We start from the raw sequence: 21,277 nt of genomic DNA, 5'->3' as shown, positions 1-21,277 counted from the left end.
GTGGGAGGTTGATTTTAACTTGTTTGAAGACCTCCATCATCTCTTCTAATGAAGTTCCCTTCTTGCCAAAGGGAGAGTGTGTTGCCCAAAGATGGTCACCCAAGAGGGGGGTGAATTGGGTGTTTTAAAAAACTTTTTGACTAATTTAGGATTAAACCACACAAATATATAAACTAAAGCAAGGATAAAGGGATAAGAGAAGACAACCACAAGCACACGGTTTTATAGTGGTTCGGAGCCTTCACTGCTCCTACATCCACTCCCCAAAGCGCCTTTGGGTATTTCCACTATAATCCAAGATTACAGTACGGTAGTTTTGCGAGTTCACTACCCAACTCGTTGTTTTACACCGGGCTCACAACAAACCCTAAACCCCCAATTTCTCTTAGGCTTGGGACGCCTTTCCCTTGTTCCAAGTCCCTTGACTTGAACAAGCACCACGATAAAAGAGTGTACAAAAGAATATAAAAGCTCTAGAAAGCAAATATAGCACTTATGAACAATGAAACCCGGAAGAATCTTTTTGCCGTTGGAAGCGTGGGAGATGTTGATTCTTCCAAGGTAGACCGCGTAGGGTTGAGTGTGAGCTTTGATTCCCGAGCGCGCGAGAGTGGTTGAGCTTGAAATCACTTGGGAGACTTGAAAGTACTTGATTTCCTTCCTTGGATGCACTCACTCCCTTGAGCTTTTCTTTCAAACTTCTCTCTTGAATGATTTTGCTTTTGGGTTGGTGAAGAGTTGTTGAGAACCACTTAAGAGGTCCCTTTTATAGCCCAAAAAGCAAATATAGCCGTTAGAGACAAAAAGAGAAGGATTTGAAATTCAAAATCAAACCTGAAAAGCTGTCAGTCGCGTCCCAGGCGCTCCGGGGACGTCTCCGCTACAGCGAGAGACGTCTCACCTACAGGATTTTACTTTTTACTTTATCTGGGGTCGACTCGGCACTTTACGGGGACGTCTCGCCTTGTCTGTGCTTTTTGAGTGGGGACGACTCCGCTTCTTTGTCTCCGAAAAACTTGCCCTCTGGAATTCCCTGAGAGAGTCGTCTCCGCTCTTTCAGGGGACGTCTCCGCTTGTGTCCACTTTATGCGTGGGGACGACTCTGCTATCTCAGAGTCGACTCCGCTTCCTTATCACCGCAAAAACCATTCTCTGGAAAACCCTGAGAGAGCCGTCTCCGCCATCTTGGGGACGTCTCGGGGAGTCTCCTTTTTGCTTGCGGGGACGACTCCGCGTACAGCGGGGACGTCTCGCGCATATCCCTTGAGAAACGTCTTTCTGCCGCCACTGAGAGAGTCGACTCCGCTTCTGAGAGAGTCGACTCCGCTAACGCGGGGACGACTCGGCAGGTGCCGGGGACGACTCCAAGTGTGTCAGTTCTTCCTGTTTGTGCCAGAGACGTCTCTGAAACTATCAGGAGACGTCTCGGCTGTCCCTGAACTTTTTCTTTAGCTCAAAATATTCTTCAATAAATTCATAAAAATTGTGGGAACTTGCCTAGACATTTCTTAACAATTTTCTAAGTAAAACACATGAATTCCTCAATCGAATTGTTAAGATATAATGGAATTTTACTCTAGTGTTTTGTATTCATCAAAATCCATTAGGGGGTCAACAATCTCCCCCTTTTTGATGATGACAAAACACTGAGTATATGCAAAATTTGAAATTTAAACATATACACAGTATTGATCAGATATACAAGTATAATGTTTTGATTTGAACTAGATACGATGTGCATCACTTAAATTTCCTTGTGCATAGGATTGATCTTTATAGTTCTTAAATGATTTTATCATATGAACTGAATTTGAATCAAGTTAGAATGATATATTGATGCTGAAGATAATTTAAAAACTAGATTCTTTTTGACTCCCCCTTTCTTTTCCAGAAGGGCAATTATCTTAAAATTAATATTCTTCAATAACCATATTCAATATTCATTCTATACCCCCCTTTCAATATCCATATTTTTCAATATTCATATTTCAATATTCTATTCCCCCTTACAATATTCTACTCCCCCTTTTTGTCATCAACAATGAAGGGGACAAATGATACTCAAGGTGTGACATTCATATTACTCCCCCTTTGTTTGTGGAATTCATTTCATACTCATCGTTTAGTTTAACATAGTTATCACAAGATGTGCTCCCCCTGTTTCTTTGTATCACACAATCAAACACATACACAGAATTGGCAATGTACACAAGATTTTAAAAAGAAATTGTATTCATTCATATGTCATTGTAAGTCTTTGAAGTTAGTACATAAGAGTATTGATTTCAAGTACAAAAGGAAGAGTCATAACAAGTATTGATTTCTAGTACAAAAGTGTTTCACAATGGCCTAGGATTTACAAAAAGAAGATCCTATAGGATATCCATCATCGGCGTCGTTGCTCATGGGGCATTGTACTTTGTGCATAAGCCTTACAGGCTGCATCTATGAAGCCATTAATAGAATCCATGAGAGTCTTAAAGTGATCTCCCTGTGACTTGTGGAAACCTGCCACAAGTGCTTCAAACTCTAAGGTTGCCATCTCAATTCTGCCTCTAAGTTGGGCAACTAGGGTGTCCACATTGCCATCTGGCTTTGTCAACTCTTTGAGACTCTCGGAAATGGCCTTCAAGCTGTCTTTGAGCTCTATCGATCTGAATGTTTGGGTGGCACCTACCCCAACTATTTGCTGCTCTGTGGCTTCAATTTGAGCTCTAATTTCCTTCAGCTCTTGTCTGATGGGGGCCAGCTCTGCAGTCATCATGGATCTCATCTCCTCCCTCATCTGCTGACAAATAACAGATGCTAAAGTGTGCATCTGCTCCTCTGATAGGAAGGAGGTCCCACTGACTGGAGGAGGTTGTGGCATGGATGTGGAAGGTCCAGCTGAGCTGGAGGGAATATCAGGGATGTCCATGTGGCTAGGTGGAGGAGAGTGATGGTCAGGCTCATGATGTGGGATTTCAGGCTCTATGGTTTGTGCTTTTCTTTTTGGAACCTTGACCCACGACCCATCTATCTTGTGAAATTCCATTCTTCTCATTGAGCCCTCATTGTAATAATCGGTGTTTCTTAGGGCCTTTGCAGGTTCATTTGGTGGAATGGGAACCTTGAAGTGTTTAAATATTAAGGTAAAGATCATGCCATAGGGTATACTAAACCTAGAATACCTATGACATTGGGCAATGTAATTTAGCATGAGTCTAGGGAGGTTTAGGGGGATCCCTAGTAGGATATGGTGCATTATGACTAAATCACGCTCCGAAACAAAATCGAAGCGACCGGTTTTGGGGAATAGGACCCGATTGACAATGCTTAAAAGAAGTCTCATTTCTGCATTTAGGTCCTGGGAGTAGACAACATCAAGAGGGCCGCAGTCCTTTCTTCCTAGAATCAAGTTTAGGGCTATTTCCCTTTGGGGATGTGAGGTCGGTGCCTCACCGTCCTTAGGAATTTGTAGGACAGTGGATAGGACATCCTCATTAATTTCTACCAATGTCCCTCGGACATATGCAGTGTACCCTAAGTCCCCTAAGGCCATATCACTAAACATTTCTCTAACAAGGCCGGGGTAGGTCGAGATTTTGAGGGTGCAAAGGTGCTCCCACCCTTGGGCTCGGAGTCTCTCTCCAATAGAGAACCCCTCATGATCTAGAAAGGAAAAATCGATGTGCCTGCCAGTCGTGACTGTGCGATTTGCACAGGAAATCGTCGTGGTCGGCGGAGCAACCGGAGGAGAAGGCGCGGAGGGTTCTTCCCGCCGTTCCTCGCCGTCGCCCGCTACTCTAGGTCGCCTCCCACGGGTTGTCCTAGCTTTCTTTGGTGCCATGGATGCTAGGGTTTGCGATTTAGGGCAAATGGAAGCTAGGTTTTGAAGTGGAGAGCAAGTGGAGGCTAGGGCTTTCCGTTTTGGTCGGGAATGAGGGAGAAAGCTCGAGTCGGCTCGAGCGATTTCGACCTATTTAAAAAGCCCTCATTCGGTCCCCGAGACGTCTCCGCCACTAAGGCGAGACGTCTCCCCCTGGGGGGACGTCTCTGCGACTTGCCAGAGACATCTCCGGCACAAAAAATTTCAGACTGCAGTTCCAGATTTTTGTTTAATCACCCTAATCAATCGTGATTTCTTTTGATAGACACAGAGTGAATTTGTTTGTGATCCTCTCCCTTAATAATACATCCTATAATGATTTGATAATGACTTTTAGATTATTAAGATTGAAATGAGGAATGTTTGACCAAATTTCGAATACCCATGTTATAGGCTCTGAAAATATCTCTATGAAGAGTCCAAGGGAGGGTAACCATCCTCCGGAAAGTCAAACAGTTCGTCATTTAGTTTAGATGAATTCATGTTTTCACATATGTTTGCCTTGAGGTGGGTTACTAGTTCGAGTAGCAAAGTAAAGCAATACAAGTTCACTTCATTTGCTAGGATCATACAAGCTCAACGCATTCCTTAAGAAATTGAATCTATCTTTACAAAGGGGCTTTGTAAAGATATCAGCTAATTGATTTTCAGTACATACATATTCAATCATCACATCATTTTTCATCACATGATCCCTAATAAAATGATGCCTAATCTCTATATGCTTTGACTTAGAGTGTTGAACAGGATTTTTTGTTAAGTTGATTGCACTTGTATTGTCACACTTAATTGGTATATTGTCCATTTTAATACCGAAGTCTTCAAGCTGTTGCTTAATCCAAAGAACTTGGGCACAACAGCTTCCAGCTGCAATGTACTCAGCTTCAGCTGTGGACAAGGCAACTGAATTTTGTTTCTTGCTAAACCAAGAAACCAAATTGGCACCCAAGAATTGACATGTCCCACTTGTGCTTTTTCTGTCGAGTTTGCACCCGGCAAAATCAGCATCGGAATAAGCAATTAAGTTTATGTCAGACTGTTTAGAGTACCATAAGCCTACATTAGATGTCCCTACTAGATATCTAAATATTCTTTTAACAGCTTGCAAGTGTGATTCCTTAGGACATGCTTGGTATCTAGCACACATACAAACACTGAATAATATATCTGGTCTACTAGCAGTAAGGTAAAGTAAAGAGCCTATCATACCTCTGTACAATTTGCAGTCTATACTTTTACCTTTTTCATCCTTATCAAGCTTGCAACTTGAGCCCATGGGTGTGCTGATTTCTTTTGCATCCTTCATCTTGAATTTCTCCAATATTTCTTTGATATACTTGGACTGACTGATGAATATGCCTTCCTCTGATTGTTTTATTTGCAGCCCAAGGAAGAAGTTGAGCTCACCCATCATGCTCATTTCAAATTCTCCCTGCATAAGCTTGGCAAACTCTTGACAAAGACTATCATTAGTAGCACCAAAAATTATATCATCCACATAAATTTGTACAAGCAATAAGTCATTTCCTTTTCTTTTAATAAAGAGGGTTTTGTCTACATTTCCTCTCTTAAATTTGTTTTCAATTAGGAAATTACTTAATCTTTCATACCATGCCCTAGGAGCTTGCTTAAGTCCATACAATGCTTTATGCAATTTATACACATAATCTGGATGTAAGTGATTTTCAAAACCTGGAGGTTGTCCTACATAAACTTCCTCCATTATATAACCATTTAGAAATGCACTTTTTACATCCATTTGATAGAGTTTAAAGTCCATGAAGCATGCATATGCCAAAAGTAATCTAATAGCTTCTAATCTAGCAACAGGAGCAAAAGTTTCATCAAAATCTATTCCTTCCTCCTGATTATATCCTTTGGCCACTAGCCTAGCTTTGTTTCTTATTACTATTCCATCTTCATCTAGTTTATTTCTATACACCCACTTGGTGCCTATAATTGAAACATTTGGGGGTCTTTTCATTAGAGTCCAAACTTCATTTCTTTCAAATTGGTTTAATTCCTCTTGCATAGCGTTCATCCAATTATCATCTTTTTCAGCTTCTTCTAGTGATTTAGGCTCTATTTGTGAAACGAAAGCAAGATAATTACTAGTGTTTCTTAGAGAAGATCTAGTTCTTATACCTTGTGAAGGATCACCAAGGATTAGATCCTTTGGATGACCATGTGCATACCTCCATTCTTTAGGAAGATCTTGATTGTTTGATGGAGGTTGATCTTCTTCATCTTGCTGATTTGTATCTTCCTTAACCTCATCCTCATGTTGTTTGTCTTGTATGGAGAATTCCTTGATTCGGTCTTCAAGTATACCTGCATCAACATCTTCTTCTTTTCTAGAAGAATCTCCATTAGTTTCATCAAAAACAACATGAATGGATTCTTCAACAACGAGAGTTCTCTTGTTGAAGACCCTGTATGCTCTACTAGATGAGGAATAACCTAAGAAGATCCCCTCATCTGATTTGGCACTAAATTTACTGAGATTGTCCTTTCCATTGTTCAAAATAAAACATCGACAACCAAAAACATGAAAATAACTTATATTTGGTTTTTTGCCTTTTATCAATTCATATGGTGTTTTCTTTAAGATAGATCTAACTAAAGCACGATTTAAGATATAACATGAGGTACTTATTGCTTCAGCCCAAAAATACTTTGGTAGATCCGATTCGCACAACATGGTACGAGCCATATCTGCGAGTGTGCGATTCTTCCTTTCTACCACCCCATTTTGTTGGGGTGTCCTAGGTGCCGAGAAATTGTGATTGATACCATTTTCGTCACAAAACTTTTCAAAGTGTTGATTTTCAAACTCGGTACCATGATCACTCCTAATTGCTTTTAGCTTAAGATTGAGTTCATTTGAAACTTTATTATGAAACTTGATAAAAGCGGGAAAGGACTCATCTTTGTGTGCAAGGAATGAAACCCATGTAAAACGTGAAAAATCATCAACAATGACAAGACCAAATTTCTTACCCCCTAGACTAGCAGTTCTAGTGGGTCCAAACAAATCCATGTGAATTAGTTCTAAGGGTTTTGACGTTGAGACTATGTTCTTAGACTTAAAAGAACTTCTTGTTTGTTTTCCTAATTGACATGCCGCACAAATTTTATTCTTTTCAAAGTCTATTTTCGGTAGTCCTTTGACTAGATCCTTTGTAATCAATTTAGAAATTAAATCCATGCTAGCATGCCCTAACCTACGATGCCATAACCAACTAGTCTCATTGACTTTAGGATTCATGGCTACAAGACATTGGCCATCCTTCATGGTGAGATCATCAAGATCTACCATGTAAACATTTCCATGCCTATGTCCTGTGAGTATGATCTCATTATCAATTGGACTACTAATTATGCATAGTGACGATTCAAATGATACTTTAAAGCCCTTGTCACAAAATTGACTTATACTTAATAAATTATGTTTCAGTCCATTAACTAACAATACATTATCAATAAATGAGGAGGATGATATGGAGATTTTACCGACACCAATGATTCGGCCTTTAGCATTGTCTCCAAATGTGACTACTCCTCCTTCTTTTGATTCCAAGGTGACGAAGAGACTCTTGTCACCGGTCATATGCCTTGAGCAACCGCTATCAAGATACCACATTCTCTTTTTATTTTCGGCTGCAAGGCATACCTGCAAAATGATCATGTGAAGCTCTTAGGTACCCAAGTTTTCTTGGGTCCTTCGTGGTTAGTGTGGTTGGTTCCCTTAGGCACCCATACTTTAGTTATGTTTTTGGCTTTCACAAATGTACTCTTGTTAGTTTGGATTTTTCTTTGAATACAAGAGTAGACTTTATGTCCAGTCTTTCCACAATGAAAGCATGTAGGTTTTTCAGTTTTTACATCTTTCGCTTTTACAAAGAAATTCTTTAGATACTTTTGTTGTTTATTAGTTTTATAACCTAATCCGGCTTTATTAAAAACGGCTCTTTGATTTGAAAGAATGAGATTTAATTTTTCAGAACTTTGTGTGAATTTTTCAACAATTGGTTTGTACTTATGTACCTCATTCTTAAGATTCAAATTTTCTTTGACTAGTTCTTCCTTATCTTTTTTAAGAGATTCAACATTTTGTGCAAGTGAGGTATTAATATCGAATAGGGATTTTAATTTTAGATTTAATTCCTTAATTACTGTTTTTCCCTTTTCATTTTCAATACTAAGTTTTGAATTCTTAATTTCTAGGTTAGTAGTATTAATATTTTTAACGCTCTCCTTTTCAATTAATAGGTTTTCAATGTCTTCCTTTAGTTTTTGATTGGAGGCTTTTAATTCTTTATTTTTTGCTCCTAACATACTACAATCACCCATAAGTTCTTGAAAAGCTTCATACAATTTTTCTAAAGTAAAATTTATGGTTGGGTTTTGACATACCTCGTCGTCCTCGAACGCCATGAAGCATAAATTGGCGGTCTCTTCCTTCTCTTCCTCGGAGGATGATGTGTCACTATCATCCCATGTTGCCTTCAATGCCTTCTTCTTCTTCTTTCCAAAATACTTGTTTTGTTGAGGGCATTCGGAACGAATGTGTCCCGGTCTCTTGCAATCATAGCATATGATTGGATCTCTTTCTTTTTCCTTTTCTTTTTCCCAATCATTTCTACCTCCAAATTTCTTTCTTGGGAAGGGTTTCTTCCTTCTCATGAATTTCTTAAACTTCCTAACTATCAACCCCAAGTCCTCATCTTGGCTTTCTTCTTCACTCCCACTGCTCTCTTCTTCACACACACTTGAGGTAGCCTTGAGTGCAATTGTCTTTTTCTTCGGCAACTCTTCTTCATGTTGCTTCATCGTGAGCTCATGCGTCATCAATGAGCCCAAGAGTTGCTCTAGCCCCAAGGTGTTGAGGTCTTTGGCTTCTACGATCGCCGTGACCTTTGCTTCCCATGCTTTTGGCAAAGACCTGAGAATTTTACTCACAAGTTCCGGGTTAGTGTAGGATTTACCCAAGCTTTTTAAACCATTAATTATATCCGTAAAGCGTGTAAACATGCATGTGATGGTTTCATTGGGTTCCATCTTAAACAACTCATATTTGTGAACTAGAATGTTCACTTTGGACTCCTTGACTTGATTTGTACCCTCGTGGGTAACTTCAAGCTTATTCCATATTTCCTTAGCGGAACTACATGTGGAGACTCTATTAAACTCATTTACATCTAAAGAACAAAATAATGAGTTCATGGCTCTAGAATTGAGTTGAGCCATCCTATCATCATTCTCATCCCAATCCTCTTCAGGTTTGGGAACTCGAATGCCATTAACTATGTGTGATGGTTCTTGTGGTCCCTTGACTATAACCCTCCACAAGGCATAGTCTTGTGCTTGAATGAAGATTTTCATTCTAGTCTTCCAATAGGTATAATTTGTCCCATTGAAGAGTGGAGGTCTATTGGTTGCTTGCCCCTCGGCAGGAACATTGTTAAAGGGTGTTCCCATCTAGATCTTTGGCTAAGACGGTTAGGTCTTTCAAGAAATATAAGAGCACCTGCTCTGATACCACTTGTTGCCCAAAGATGGTCACCCAAGAGGGGGGTGAATTGGGTGTTTTAAAAAACTTTTTGACTAATTTAAGATTAAACCACACAAATATATAAACTAAAGCAAGGATAAAGGGATAAGAGAAGACAACCACAAGCACACGGTTTTATAGTGGTTCGGAGCCTTCACTGCTCCTACATCCACTCCCCAAAGCGCCTTTGGGTATTTCCACTATAATCCAAGATTACAGTACGGTAGTTTTGCGAGTTCACTACCCAACTCGTTGTTTTACACCGGGCTCACAACAAACCCTAAACCCCCAATTTCTCTTAGGCTTGGGACGCCTTTCCCTTGTTCCAAGTCCCTTGACTTGAACAAGCACCACGATAAAAGAGTGTACAAAAGAATATAAAAGCTCTAGAAAGCAAATATAGCACTTATGAACAATGAAACCCGGAAGAATCTTTTTGCCGTTGGAAGCGTGGGAGATGTTGATTCTTCCAAGGTAGACCGCGTAGGGTTGAGTGTGAGCTTTGATTCCCGAGCGCGCGAGAGTGGTTGAGCTTGAAATCACTTGGGAGACTTGAAAGTACTTGATTTCCTTCCTTGGATGCACTCACTCCCTTGAGCTTTTCTTTCAAACTTCTCTCTTGAATGATTTTGCTTTTGGGTTGGTGAAGAGTTGTTGAGAACCACTTAAGAGGTCCCTTTTATAGCCCAAAAAGCAAATATAGCCGTTAGAGACAAAAAGAGAAGGATTTGAAATTCAAAATCAAACCTGAAAAGCTGTCAGTCGCGTCCCAGGCGCTCCGGGGACGTCTCCGCTACAGCGAGAGACGTCTCACCTACAGGATTTTACTTTTTACTTTATCTGGGGTCGACTCGGCACTTTACGGGGACGTCTCGCCTTGTCTGTGCTTTTTGAGTGGGGACGACTCCGCTTCTTTGGGGACGACTCCGCTTCTTTGTCTCCGAAAAACTTGCCCTCTGGAATTCCCTGAGAGAGTCGTCTCCGCTCTTTCAGGGGACGTCTCCGCTTGTGTCCACTTTATGCGTGGGGACGACTCTGCTATCTCAGAGTCGACTCCGCTTCCTTATCACCGCAAAAACCATTCTCTGGAAAACCCTGAGAGAGCCGTCTCCGCCATCTTGGGGACGTCTCGGGGAGTCTCCTTTTTGCTTGCGGGGACGACTCCGCGTACAGCGGGGACGTCTCGCGCATATCCCTTGAGAAACGTCTTTCTGCCGCCACTGAGAGAGTCGACTCCGCTTCTGAGAGAGTCGACTCCGCTAACGCGGGGACGACTCGGCAGGTGCCGGGGACGACTCCAAGTGTGCCAGTTCTTCCTGTTTGTGCCAGAGACGTCTCTGAAACTATCAGGAGACGTCTCGGCTGTCCCTGAACTTTTTCTTTAGCTCAAAATATTCTTCAATAAATTCATAAAAATTGTGGGAACTTGCCTAGACATTTCTTAACAATTTTCTAAGTAAAACACATGAATTTCTCAATCGAATTGTTAAGATATAATGGAATTTTACTCTAGTGTTTTGTATTCATCAAAATCCATTAGGGGGTCAACAGAGTGTGCATTAAGTGCTTCAGGAAATGGGGCCTTTGGAATGTGGGTTGTAGCAGATGGTGAACTAGTTGAAGAAGGTTTTGGATTTTCATGTGATATGGTCTGTTCCTCTTCTTCACCTTTCTTATTGTTACCCTCTCCAACCTTATTATCTATTATACGGCCCCTCCTCAGGGTAGTCAAAGCATTGGCTTGCTCATGATTTAGTTGAGTTCCTTGAGCCACGTATTGTCCCCTTGGATTACTCATTGGTTGACTTGGAAGCTTACCTTCCTCTCGTTTGTTTAATGCATTGGCTAGTTGACCCATTTGGGATTCTAGCTTAGCAATTGATTGCGTGTGAGAGTGCAATAGTTGTGTGTTTGCCTCCAAACCTTGAAGGGCAGTCAATACTTTCTCCTCAAAGGCTGTATTTCTTTGGGTTGGAGGAGGAGGATGCTGAAATTGAGTTGAGGGACGGTAGAGATGAAACTTCTGAGGGTTTTGAAAATTTTGGGAGAAGGGTTGGGAGGTATTAGAAGCTTGCTGCCTCCAAAAAAAATTTGGATGATTCCGCCAACCCGGGTTATATGTATTGGAAAATGGGTCATTACCCGGTCTAGGCTGTGTTTGGGCAACATTGATGTGTTCTTGCACGAGTTCGAAGAATTGGGGTGCTGTGGGGCACTCATGAATAGGATGCGATGGGCTAGAACAGATAGCACATACTTGTGCTTGGGAAGAGCTAACGACATGTCCTCCTATCATTAGTTGGTCAATCTTATGGGACAATGCATCTACCTTGCTAGACAGGTCCATAGAATGACTTATTTCACAAATGGCCCCTTTTCTTTGAAAATTCGGGGGTGCTTGACGAGAACATGAAGCATGGTGGAGGAAGTTTTCATTAAGATTTTCAAATAGTTGCCATGCTTCATGCTCATTTCGAAGCATGAAAGTCCCCCCGCATGCAGCTGAAAGTGAATCCTAGGTTCTTCGGTGTTAAGCATGCGGATTTTTTTTTTTTTTAAAACCATGGCTGAACCTGATCGGGTTGCCTACGTACCCCTTCATAAGGGGGATCAAGCCATACGTAGTTCTTTTTAAGTTTTAAAACGCAGCGAAAAAATCGAATCAAACAATTTAATTCATGCATGCTTACAAGATCAAATCTAGAAATCAGCACCTTAAGAACACATAGGATTATGCCGGAATCGTTTAAACAATTATGCTAAAACGTTCATGCATGATTAACTATCAGATCTGAAACTTAAGAACTCTATTCCGATTAATCTCCGAATATCCATTGAATGGATTCTGGAGATATCTCCGTGAGGAGCCCCAAAAGAGGGTAAAATCTCGGGAAATCAGACCTAGATCTTGACACCATAATAAAAGATTAATGTAGGATTAATACCTTTTATGATGGATGAAACTTGTGGATCTGATCCTCGACTTCGCAGCAACGCACACGAATGGCCTCTACGAGAAGTCCACGCGAAGTTCCTGAAGAGATCCAATCCTGCGGAAGTGCTAGCTTGCGCAGAATTTCTTGAGGCTGAAATTTGATCTTCCAAACACTATCAACTTTTGATCCGCCTTCTTGGAAGAACTTGGAGGAAAGGTTTAAAGGGATTGAAGAGGACTTAGATCTGATCTAAAGACTCTTATCAGGGACCCCTAACACTAATGGCGCGATGGACTTAGAGGAGGAAGAAGTCAGCTAGATTGAATGCAGAATTTTTCCATGCATGAACTAGGGTTCCTCTCTTTTCTTTTCCCTTTTTTCTTCTTCTTTTTCTCTCTTTTTTCCTTGAATTCGACCACCAGATGATGGAGGTCCTTTTAATGTTGCTCTCCTATCTAACTTCATGCCAACCATCCCATATTTGTGGAGGATTTTGTGGGGTTTTGAATTTTGAATTCAAAATTCAAGTTCATGTGCCATTACATGATGAAGCTTGATCTAATCTAAACCATTCATCATGTTGCCACTTCCCTCTTTCAATTTCGAAATTCCCATGCCCCTAATCAGATTAGAGGGTCACGTGGTGATTTTGTGGTGATTAAATTCGAAATTCAACCTTAATTAGAAGTGAGATAAAGATAAGGATGGCATATGTCATGAAGAGAGAGAATTTGATCTTATCCAATTCTTTTCATGAATTTATCTCTCCATTTCGACCCATCTAATGATGAAAGAGGTCCCTGATGTTGCCAAGTGTCCCATGGCACCATTAAATAAATTAAATTAATTTTTAATCATATTAAAAATCAATTTATGGCGCCATGCATGGATATGTGACAAGTGGATTTCAAGATCCGAATAGTTTCAGATCAAACCCATTTAATTTAATTAAATCCTAACAATTAGAATGATTCAATTACCATGGGTTGAACCTAATCCAATTAGGTCAATCCCCAATTAAGCACAAATTTAATCTAATTTAATTTGGTCAACCTAAGTCCTCTTGATTCAGACCTAATCCAATCAGGTCAAAAACCCTGATTGAGCCCAGAATTGAATCTAATTCAATTTGGCTCATCCTTAGTCTAATTACTCAATCCAATTGAGTTCATTAGCAATCTAATTACTAATTAATCCTCCGATAATTACTTTAATTATTTTATAAGATAATTTGCCAATCGAATTGACCAAATTACCCCTGAATGATTCTTAATCATTCATCAGCTTCTTGATCAATCAGGAATCTTCTATGCGTGTGACCTCATAGGTTCGAACCTAAGCCGATAGTATAGGAACGACTTCCTACACTAATCGATGTGACCATCTAGCAATGGTACCCGACGTCCGAATAGGCCGAATATATGCGAAGCAAATATTCTGGAACCCTGAACTATGGTTACTGTATAATTCAATCCCTTTGACTCTTAATGCCAGGATGACTTAGAGCTCACTGTCAACCCTATAATTAGTACATCCATTATGTGATTAACTTTAGATATCCCGTGACTCCTCACTGGGATTACCCTGGCCAAGGTTTTGCTAAATTAATCACAAGACATTATTCCTGTTTCCAGGAGGGGTCAATTCCATCTTGACTCACAACTGACTACGCAAGTACTTGACTGCACCCAGTGACCTTCCGTCACTGAATTAGAAATTCAGGTAGTCCGGTACCAAAGTACAGTGAGTTGCTTGCTAGTCACAGGTTGCGGTCTCAGGTCAGAGGGCCAAACTTATACCCATATCCACTCGGAATATCTCTCGACAGTAGAGCATTCCGGAATTGGTCACGTTCAGTGAAATGTACTCCTACACTTCACCTGTATGGCATACCAGTGTCTCCACACTCCTTGGTTAAGAGGACAACCAACGTATATGTCACACAACGACCTAATCTCGATAATGTTGTCGTCCTAGTAACAACATATCATTTGGTCGCGAACAAGTTTAAGGACTCAAAGATAAATCCTCCTTTATCATAACATAAGTCCTAAAGACTTCATCATATAAGAGTTCATTTGAAGATGAAATGATGAATAATGCCAAATAATACTTTATTAATTTGTCAATTTATTTACAATATTCAATCATCAATATGCTGACGATTGACATTTAGGATACAATTCCCAACAACTCCCACTTAGCCTAAAGCCAATCGGCACAGTATCTAATACCCATCTTCGACTTGTGTTCGTTGAACTCTTTGATGCCGAGGACTTTGGTAAATGGGTCAGCCAGATTTTCTTTTGTGTCAATCTTCTGAAGATCAATATCACCTCGTTCTATAATCTCTCGAACCAGGTGATAACGTCGCAGAATATGCTTGGTCCGCTGATGTGCTTTAGGTTCCTTTGCCTGAGCTATGGCTCCAGTGTTATCACAAAATATAGGAACTGGACCATCAATGGAAGGTGCCACTCCCAGCTCGGTGATGAACTTGCGCAACCATACGGCTTCCTTGGCTGCATCAGATGCTGCAATGTATTCTGCTTCACATGTAGAATCTGCCACTGTATGCTGCTTGGAACTCTTCCAGCAGATGGCCCCACCCTTAAGAGTGAAGATATATCCCGACACGCTCTTGCTATCATCTTGATCTGACTGAAAACTTGAATCGGTATATCCCTCAAGTTTTAAGTCAGAATCACCGTAGACAAGCCACTGATCTTTAGTATTTCTCAAATACTTAAGGATGGTTTTGACAACCTTCCAGTGGTTGCTACCTGGATCAGACTGGTATCTACTCACTACTCCTAGTGAGTATGCCACGTCTGGTCTAGTACATGTCATGGCATACATTATAGATCCCACTGCCGAAGCATATGGAATTCTATCCATAGTCTCTCTTTCTTGAGAGGTTGTCGGACAATCCCTTTTAGAGAGGTTAATTCCATGGCCCATTGAAAGATAGCCTTTCTTGGAATTAATCATATTGAACCTTTTCAGTATAGTATCAATGTATGTGGATTGGGATAATCCAAGCAATCTTCTAGATCTATCTCTATAGATCTTCATCCCTAGGATGTAAGATGCTTCTCCCAAATCCTTCATGGCAAATTGAGATGATAGCCAAACCTTTATTCCTTGTAATGCAGGAATGTCATTCCCGATTAAAAGAATGTCATCCACATACAAAACAAGAAATATAATAACTGAACCATTTGCCCATTTATAAATGCAAGGTTCCTCTTCATTCTTAATGAAGCCATATGATTTGATCACCTTATCAAATCGTATGTTCCAACTCCGTGAAGCTTGCTTTAATCCATAAATGGATTTTTGAAGCTTGCACACCTTAGACTCATCTGCAGATATAAAACCTTCAGGTTGCATCATATACACCTCTTCTTCTAAATCTCCATTTAGAAAAGCGGTTTTAACATCCATCTGCCAGATTTCATAATCTAAGTGTGCTGCTATCGCAAGCATAATCCGAATGGATTTGAGCATTGCCACAGGAGAAAACGTCTCGTCATAGTCAATACCATAACGTTGACGATATCCCTTGGCAACCAGACGGGCTTTATAGGTCTCTACTTTTCCGTCTGCGCCCCGTTTTCTTTTGAAAATCCACTTACACCCTATGGGTTTAATCCCTTCGGGTGGGTCAACTAATGTCCATACATCATTGACCTTCATGGATTCCATTTCGGATTGCATGGCTCCAAGCCATGCATCAGAGTCATGCCTCTGCATAGCATCCATATAGGTGATCGGATCCTCATTGTTTTCATCAAGTTCGACAGGATCCCCGTCCTGGACCAAGAAACCGTAGTATCTGTCCGGCTGACGTGGTACTCTACCTGATCGCCTTAATAGTGCATCTAAGATGGGTTCTGGATCTGATCTAATCAAATCTGACTCAACTAGTTCAGTAGATGGTGTCGGATCTTCTACATGTTGAACTTCCCTAAGCTCAACATTAGAGCTTTTAGTTCCTTCACTAAGGAATTCTTTCTCTAAGAAAACAGCTCTATTGCTTACGAATAACTTTTGTTCTTCAGCAAAGTAGAAGTAATATCCTTTAGTTTCTTTAGGATAACCAACAAAGAAACATTTGTCAGACTTGGGTTCAAGTTTGTCTGTCTTCAAACGTTTGACATATGCTGGACACCCCCAAACCCTAAGGTGAGACAGCATTGGCTTACGTCCAGTCCACATCTCATGTGGTGTTTTATTTACAGACTTACTTGGAAACCCAAAAGGATATTCCCAAAAGGATATTTAGAATGTAGCAGGCTGACTCAAGTGCATATCCCCAAAAGGATATGGGCAGACTTGCAAACCCCATCATGGATCGAACCATGTCTAACAGAGTTCGATTTCTTCTTTCTGATACACCGTTATACTGTGGTGTACCAGGAGGAGTCCATTGGGAGAGAATCCCATTCTCTCCTAAATATGTCAAAAACTCATTGGAAAGGTATTCGCCTCCTCGATCTGATCGAAGAGTTTTAATACTCTTTCCAGTTTGTTTTTCTACTTCATTACGATACAATTTGAACATTTCAAATGCTTCAGATTTATGTCTCATTAAATAGACATAACCATACCTAGAAAGGTCGTCTGTAAACGTAATGAAATATGAATACCCACCTCTAGCATCTGTGCTTATTGGCCCACATACATCAGAATGTACAAGGGTCAATAAATCACTGGCTCGTTCACCTTTTCCGGTAAAAGGTGATTTGGTCATCTTACCAAGAAGACATGACTCACAAGTTGTCAATGATTCACAATCATTAACATTGAGGATTTCCTCTTTACTTAACCTGTTCATCCTGTTCTTGTTAATATGACCTAGCCTATGATGCCAAAGGTAGACATCCGTGACATTATCTATTCTAGGACGCTTACTTGACGTGTACATTACATTAACAGGTTGTGATAACAAGTAGATGCCATTGCTCAATTGTCCATTCATTACAGTAACACCATTCATAATGATATCACAAGAATATTTCTTTATTGAAATTTCATAACTGTTCATGGCCAAAAGGCCTACGGAAATTACATTCAATAAGAATGCAGGACAATAGTGACAATCACTCAAGACAACTACATGAGAATTGAAAACAAGTTTGAGATTTCCTAAAGCTAGAACTGGAACAGATCTTCCATCTCCAACATTCAGGAATCTCTCGCTGTTTTCAAATCTCTCATTGACCTGAAGTCCTTGCAATGAATTGCATATATTAAACGGACTTCCAGTATCTAATACCCAGGTTGAATTATCACATATAGAGAAATTACAAGGTGTTATCATATAAATACCTTGATCAGCAACTGATTGCCCTTTTCTCTTGCTTAGCCTGTTCGGGTCAAGTGAGGTAAGGTACTGAGGACAATTCCTCTTCCAATGCTCCTGCTTCTTACAATAGAAGCATTCTGCCTGACTTTGGTCATCCTTAATCCTTTTGGTCTGACTATGCTGAGTTTTCAGCTTTCTATACCAATTATTGAAGTTGGGACTAGTCAACTTGTCATTATCCAATAATGAGCGAAGTGACAAACTTGTGGCCATTTCTACATAAAAGAAAATTTGGCTATTAGTATATGAATTGACTAAACACAGTAGACTTGGACTTTAGTCTAAAGATACTCCCACTATTTTATACAAATTGGTAGCCTCTACCTCCAATTCGAAAAATTACTCCTAATTCTTTAGTGGGCACTAGAACCCAATAGATCACATATAGGCCCGAGTGTGGCTCGGCTAACCCATATGCACCTATTGGTAGGTTCTAAACCAGTTGCTTCACCAAGCAACTTCTAGTGATAATTTTGCCCTAGGTTCTTCGGCAGGCGTGTGGCGCCTCCACCGAATATCCTAGTCAGGTCCAACCATTAAATGATAGGGTTAAGTCTAATCAACTAATAGACGACCAAGCCCGAGTGTGGCTCGGCTCACCTGACCGCCTATTGAAGGTACACTTAACTCATCATATATTGAATGACAATTCCAATGCTTGATAAGTACCAGGCGTGTCGCGCCTCCAATAATTATCAAAACATTGGACCCATTATCACCCAACTTAATGGGAGGCTATGACCTAGTTATCCCCATAACCATTTCATTTTAAGGACTTAATAATTTTAGAGGATTTCATAATTAGGATAGATGAGAAGATCCGGTTAGTCTAATTTCTCCCACTGATTTCACCAAATCAGATTAGACTCAAACCGGTTAAGGAGACACCTAAATCAGTCAAACTGATTTTCCTTATAGGCATGGGCTAACTCGAATCATTAAGTGATCCAATCAAAATGTGATTGACCATGTCGGCCAGGTAAGTGAGATCGGTGGAAGGGATATGCCATTAACTCGGCAAAGACGAATCAGTGCGAGTAGCTCCCAATTAAAAACCACCGGTCAAAACTGCCAAACTTACCTTAGACACCGACTGGTTAATCAATTTCGATTTGATTACTCAAATGACTCGGGCTACACCTCTGAGCCTAAATCAAGTTCCATCTTGGTCTAATCAAAGACATGGACTTGATCCATCTACAACTATTGTAAATTGATCTAGAATTTTCTTGACCTAATCTAGTTACTACTTAATTAGATTTGATCAATTAATTCTATTTGTCCATGTATGATTCTAACCTTAGGTCTAACCCAATCCTAGGAACTTGATTCAAGCTAACCCATATGCCCAAAGAATTATGCAATGTCAATTAATTGAGTTACAATTCTATTTCATAACACTTAATTCTCAATTAAGTTTAGACTTATGAAAGTTTTGATCATTGCATATTTCTTTTTAATTACATATTAATTACAATCTTTCAGTTCTTAAAACATATTTTCAGATCTGAGTTTTTGTAATTAATCACATGTAATCAGATTAAATTCATGTTTAAGTCATTATATTTAATGTTCATGCATCACATATACATAACAACATGAATTAATACAAACAACATACATCTTATGTATTTATTTTTTCACTTTTATTTTTAGATCTGATTTGTTCATTAAAATCAGAGATCATATGAATCATAAATTTTATTTAGATCTAATCTAAACAATATTATGATTTCAGATTTATTTATGTTACAAATCTTAACACAAACATGCATCATATGCATTCAAAATTTCAGATCTAGTTAATCATGCATAATCAGCAATTAAATCAATCATAAAAAATACTTTAGATCTAATCTAAGCATGCTCATGATTTCAGATTTAATTACAAGAATTAAAACATAAAAGTTTAAACATGAACCTGGCTCTGATACCACTGAAAGTGAATCCTAGGTTCTTCGGTGTTAAGCATGCGGATTTTTTTTTTTTTTTTAAAACCATGGCTGAACCTGATCGGGTTGCCTACGTACCCCTTCATAAGGGGGATCAAGCCATATGTAGTTCTTTTTAAATTTTAAAACGCAGCGAAAAAATCGAATCAAACAATTTAATTCATGCATGCTTACAAGATCAAATCTAGAAATCAGCACCTTAAGAACACATAGGATTATGCCGGAATCGTTTAAACAATTATGCTAAAACTTTCATGCATGATTAACTATCAGATCTGAAACTTAAGAACTCTATTCCGATTAATCTCCGAATATCCATTGAATGGATTCTGGAGATATCTCCGTGAGGAGCCCCAAAAGAGGGTAAAACCTCGGAGAATCAGACCTAGATCTTGACACCATAATAAAAGATTAATGTAGGATTAATACCTTTTATGATGGATGAAACTTGTGGATCTGATCCTCGACTTCGCAGCCATGCACACGAATGGCCTCTACGAGAAGTCCACGCGAAGTTCCTGAAGAGATCCAATCCTGCGGAAGTGCTAGCTTGCGCAGAATTTCTTGAGGCTGAAATTTGATCTTCCAAACACTATCAACTTTTGATCCGCCTTCTTGGAAGAACTTAGAGGAAAGGTTTAAAGGGATTGAAGAGGACTTAGATCTGATCTAAAGACTCTTATCAGGGACCCCTAACACTAATGGCGCGATGGACTTAGAGGAGGAAGAAGTCAGCTAGATTGAATGCAGAATTTTTCCATGCATGAACTAGGGTTCCTCTCTTTTCTTTTCCCTTTTTTCTTCTTCTTTTTCTCTCTTTTTTCCTTGAATTCGACCACCAGATGATGGAGGTCCTTTTAATGTTGCTCTCCTACCTAACTTCATGCCAACCATCCCATATTTGTGGAGGATTTTGTGGGGTTTTGAATTTTGAATTCAAAATTCAAGTTCATGTGCCATTACATGATGAAGCTTGATCTAATCTAAACCATTCATCATGTTGCCACTTCCCTCTTTCAATTTCGAAATTCCCATGCCCCTAATCAGATTAAAGGGTCACGTGGTGATTTTGTGGTGATTAAATTCGAAATTCAACCTTAATTAGAAGTGAGATAAAGATAAGGATGGCATATGTCATGAAGAGAGAGAATTTGATCTTATCCAATTCTTTTCATGAATTTATCTCTCCATTTCGACCCATCTAATGATGAAAGAGGTCCCTGATGTTGCCAAGTGTCCCATGGCACCATTAAATAAATTAAATTAATTTTTAATCATATTAAAAATCAATTTATGGCGCCATGCATGGATATGTGACAAGTGGATTTCAAGATCCGAATAGTTTCAGATCAAACCCATTTAATTTAATTAAATCCTAACAATTAGAATGATTCAATTACCATGGGTTGAACCTAATCCAATTAGGTCAATCCCTAATTAAGCACAAATTTAATCTAATTTAATTTGGTCAACCTAAGTCCTCTTGATTCAGACCTAATCCAATCAGGTCAAAAACCCAGATTGAGCCCAGAATTGAATCTAATTCAATTTGGCTCATCCTTAGTCTAATTACTCAATCCAATTGAGTTCATTAGC

This window comes from Phoenix dactylifera, chromosome 1 (assembly GCF_051530095.1).
Source record: "Phoenix dactylifera cultivar Ajwa chromosome 1, Ajwa_hap1_PhDact_Kaust_v1.1, whole genome shotgun sequence".
In the NCBI taxonomy this organism is placed as follows: Eukaryota; Viridiplantae; Streptophyta; class Magnoliopsida; order Arecales; family Arecaceae; genus Phoenix; species Phoenix dactylifera.
Note: the sequence above shows the minus strand (reverse complement) of the source record.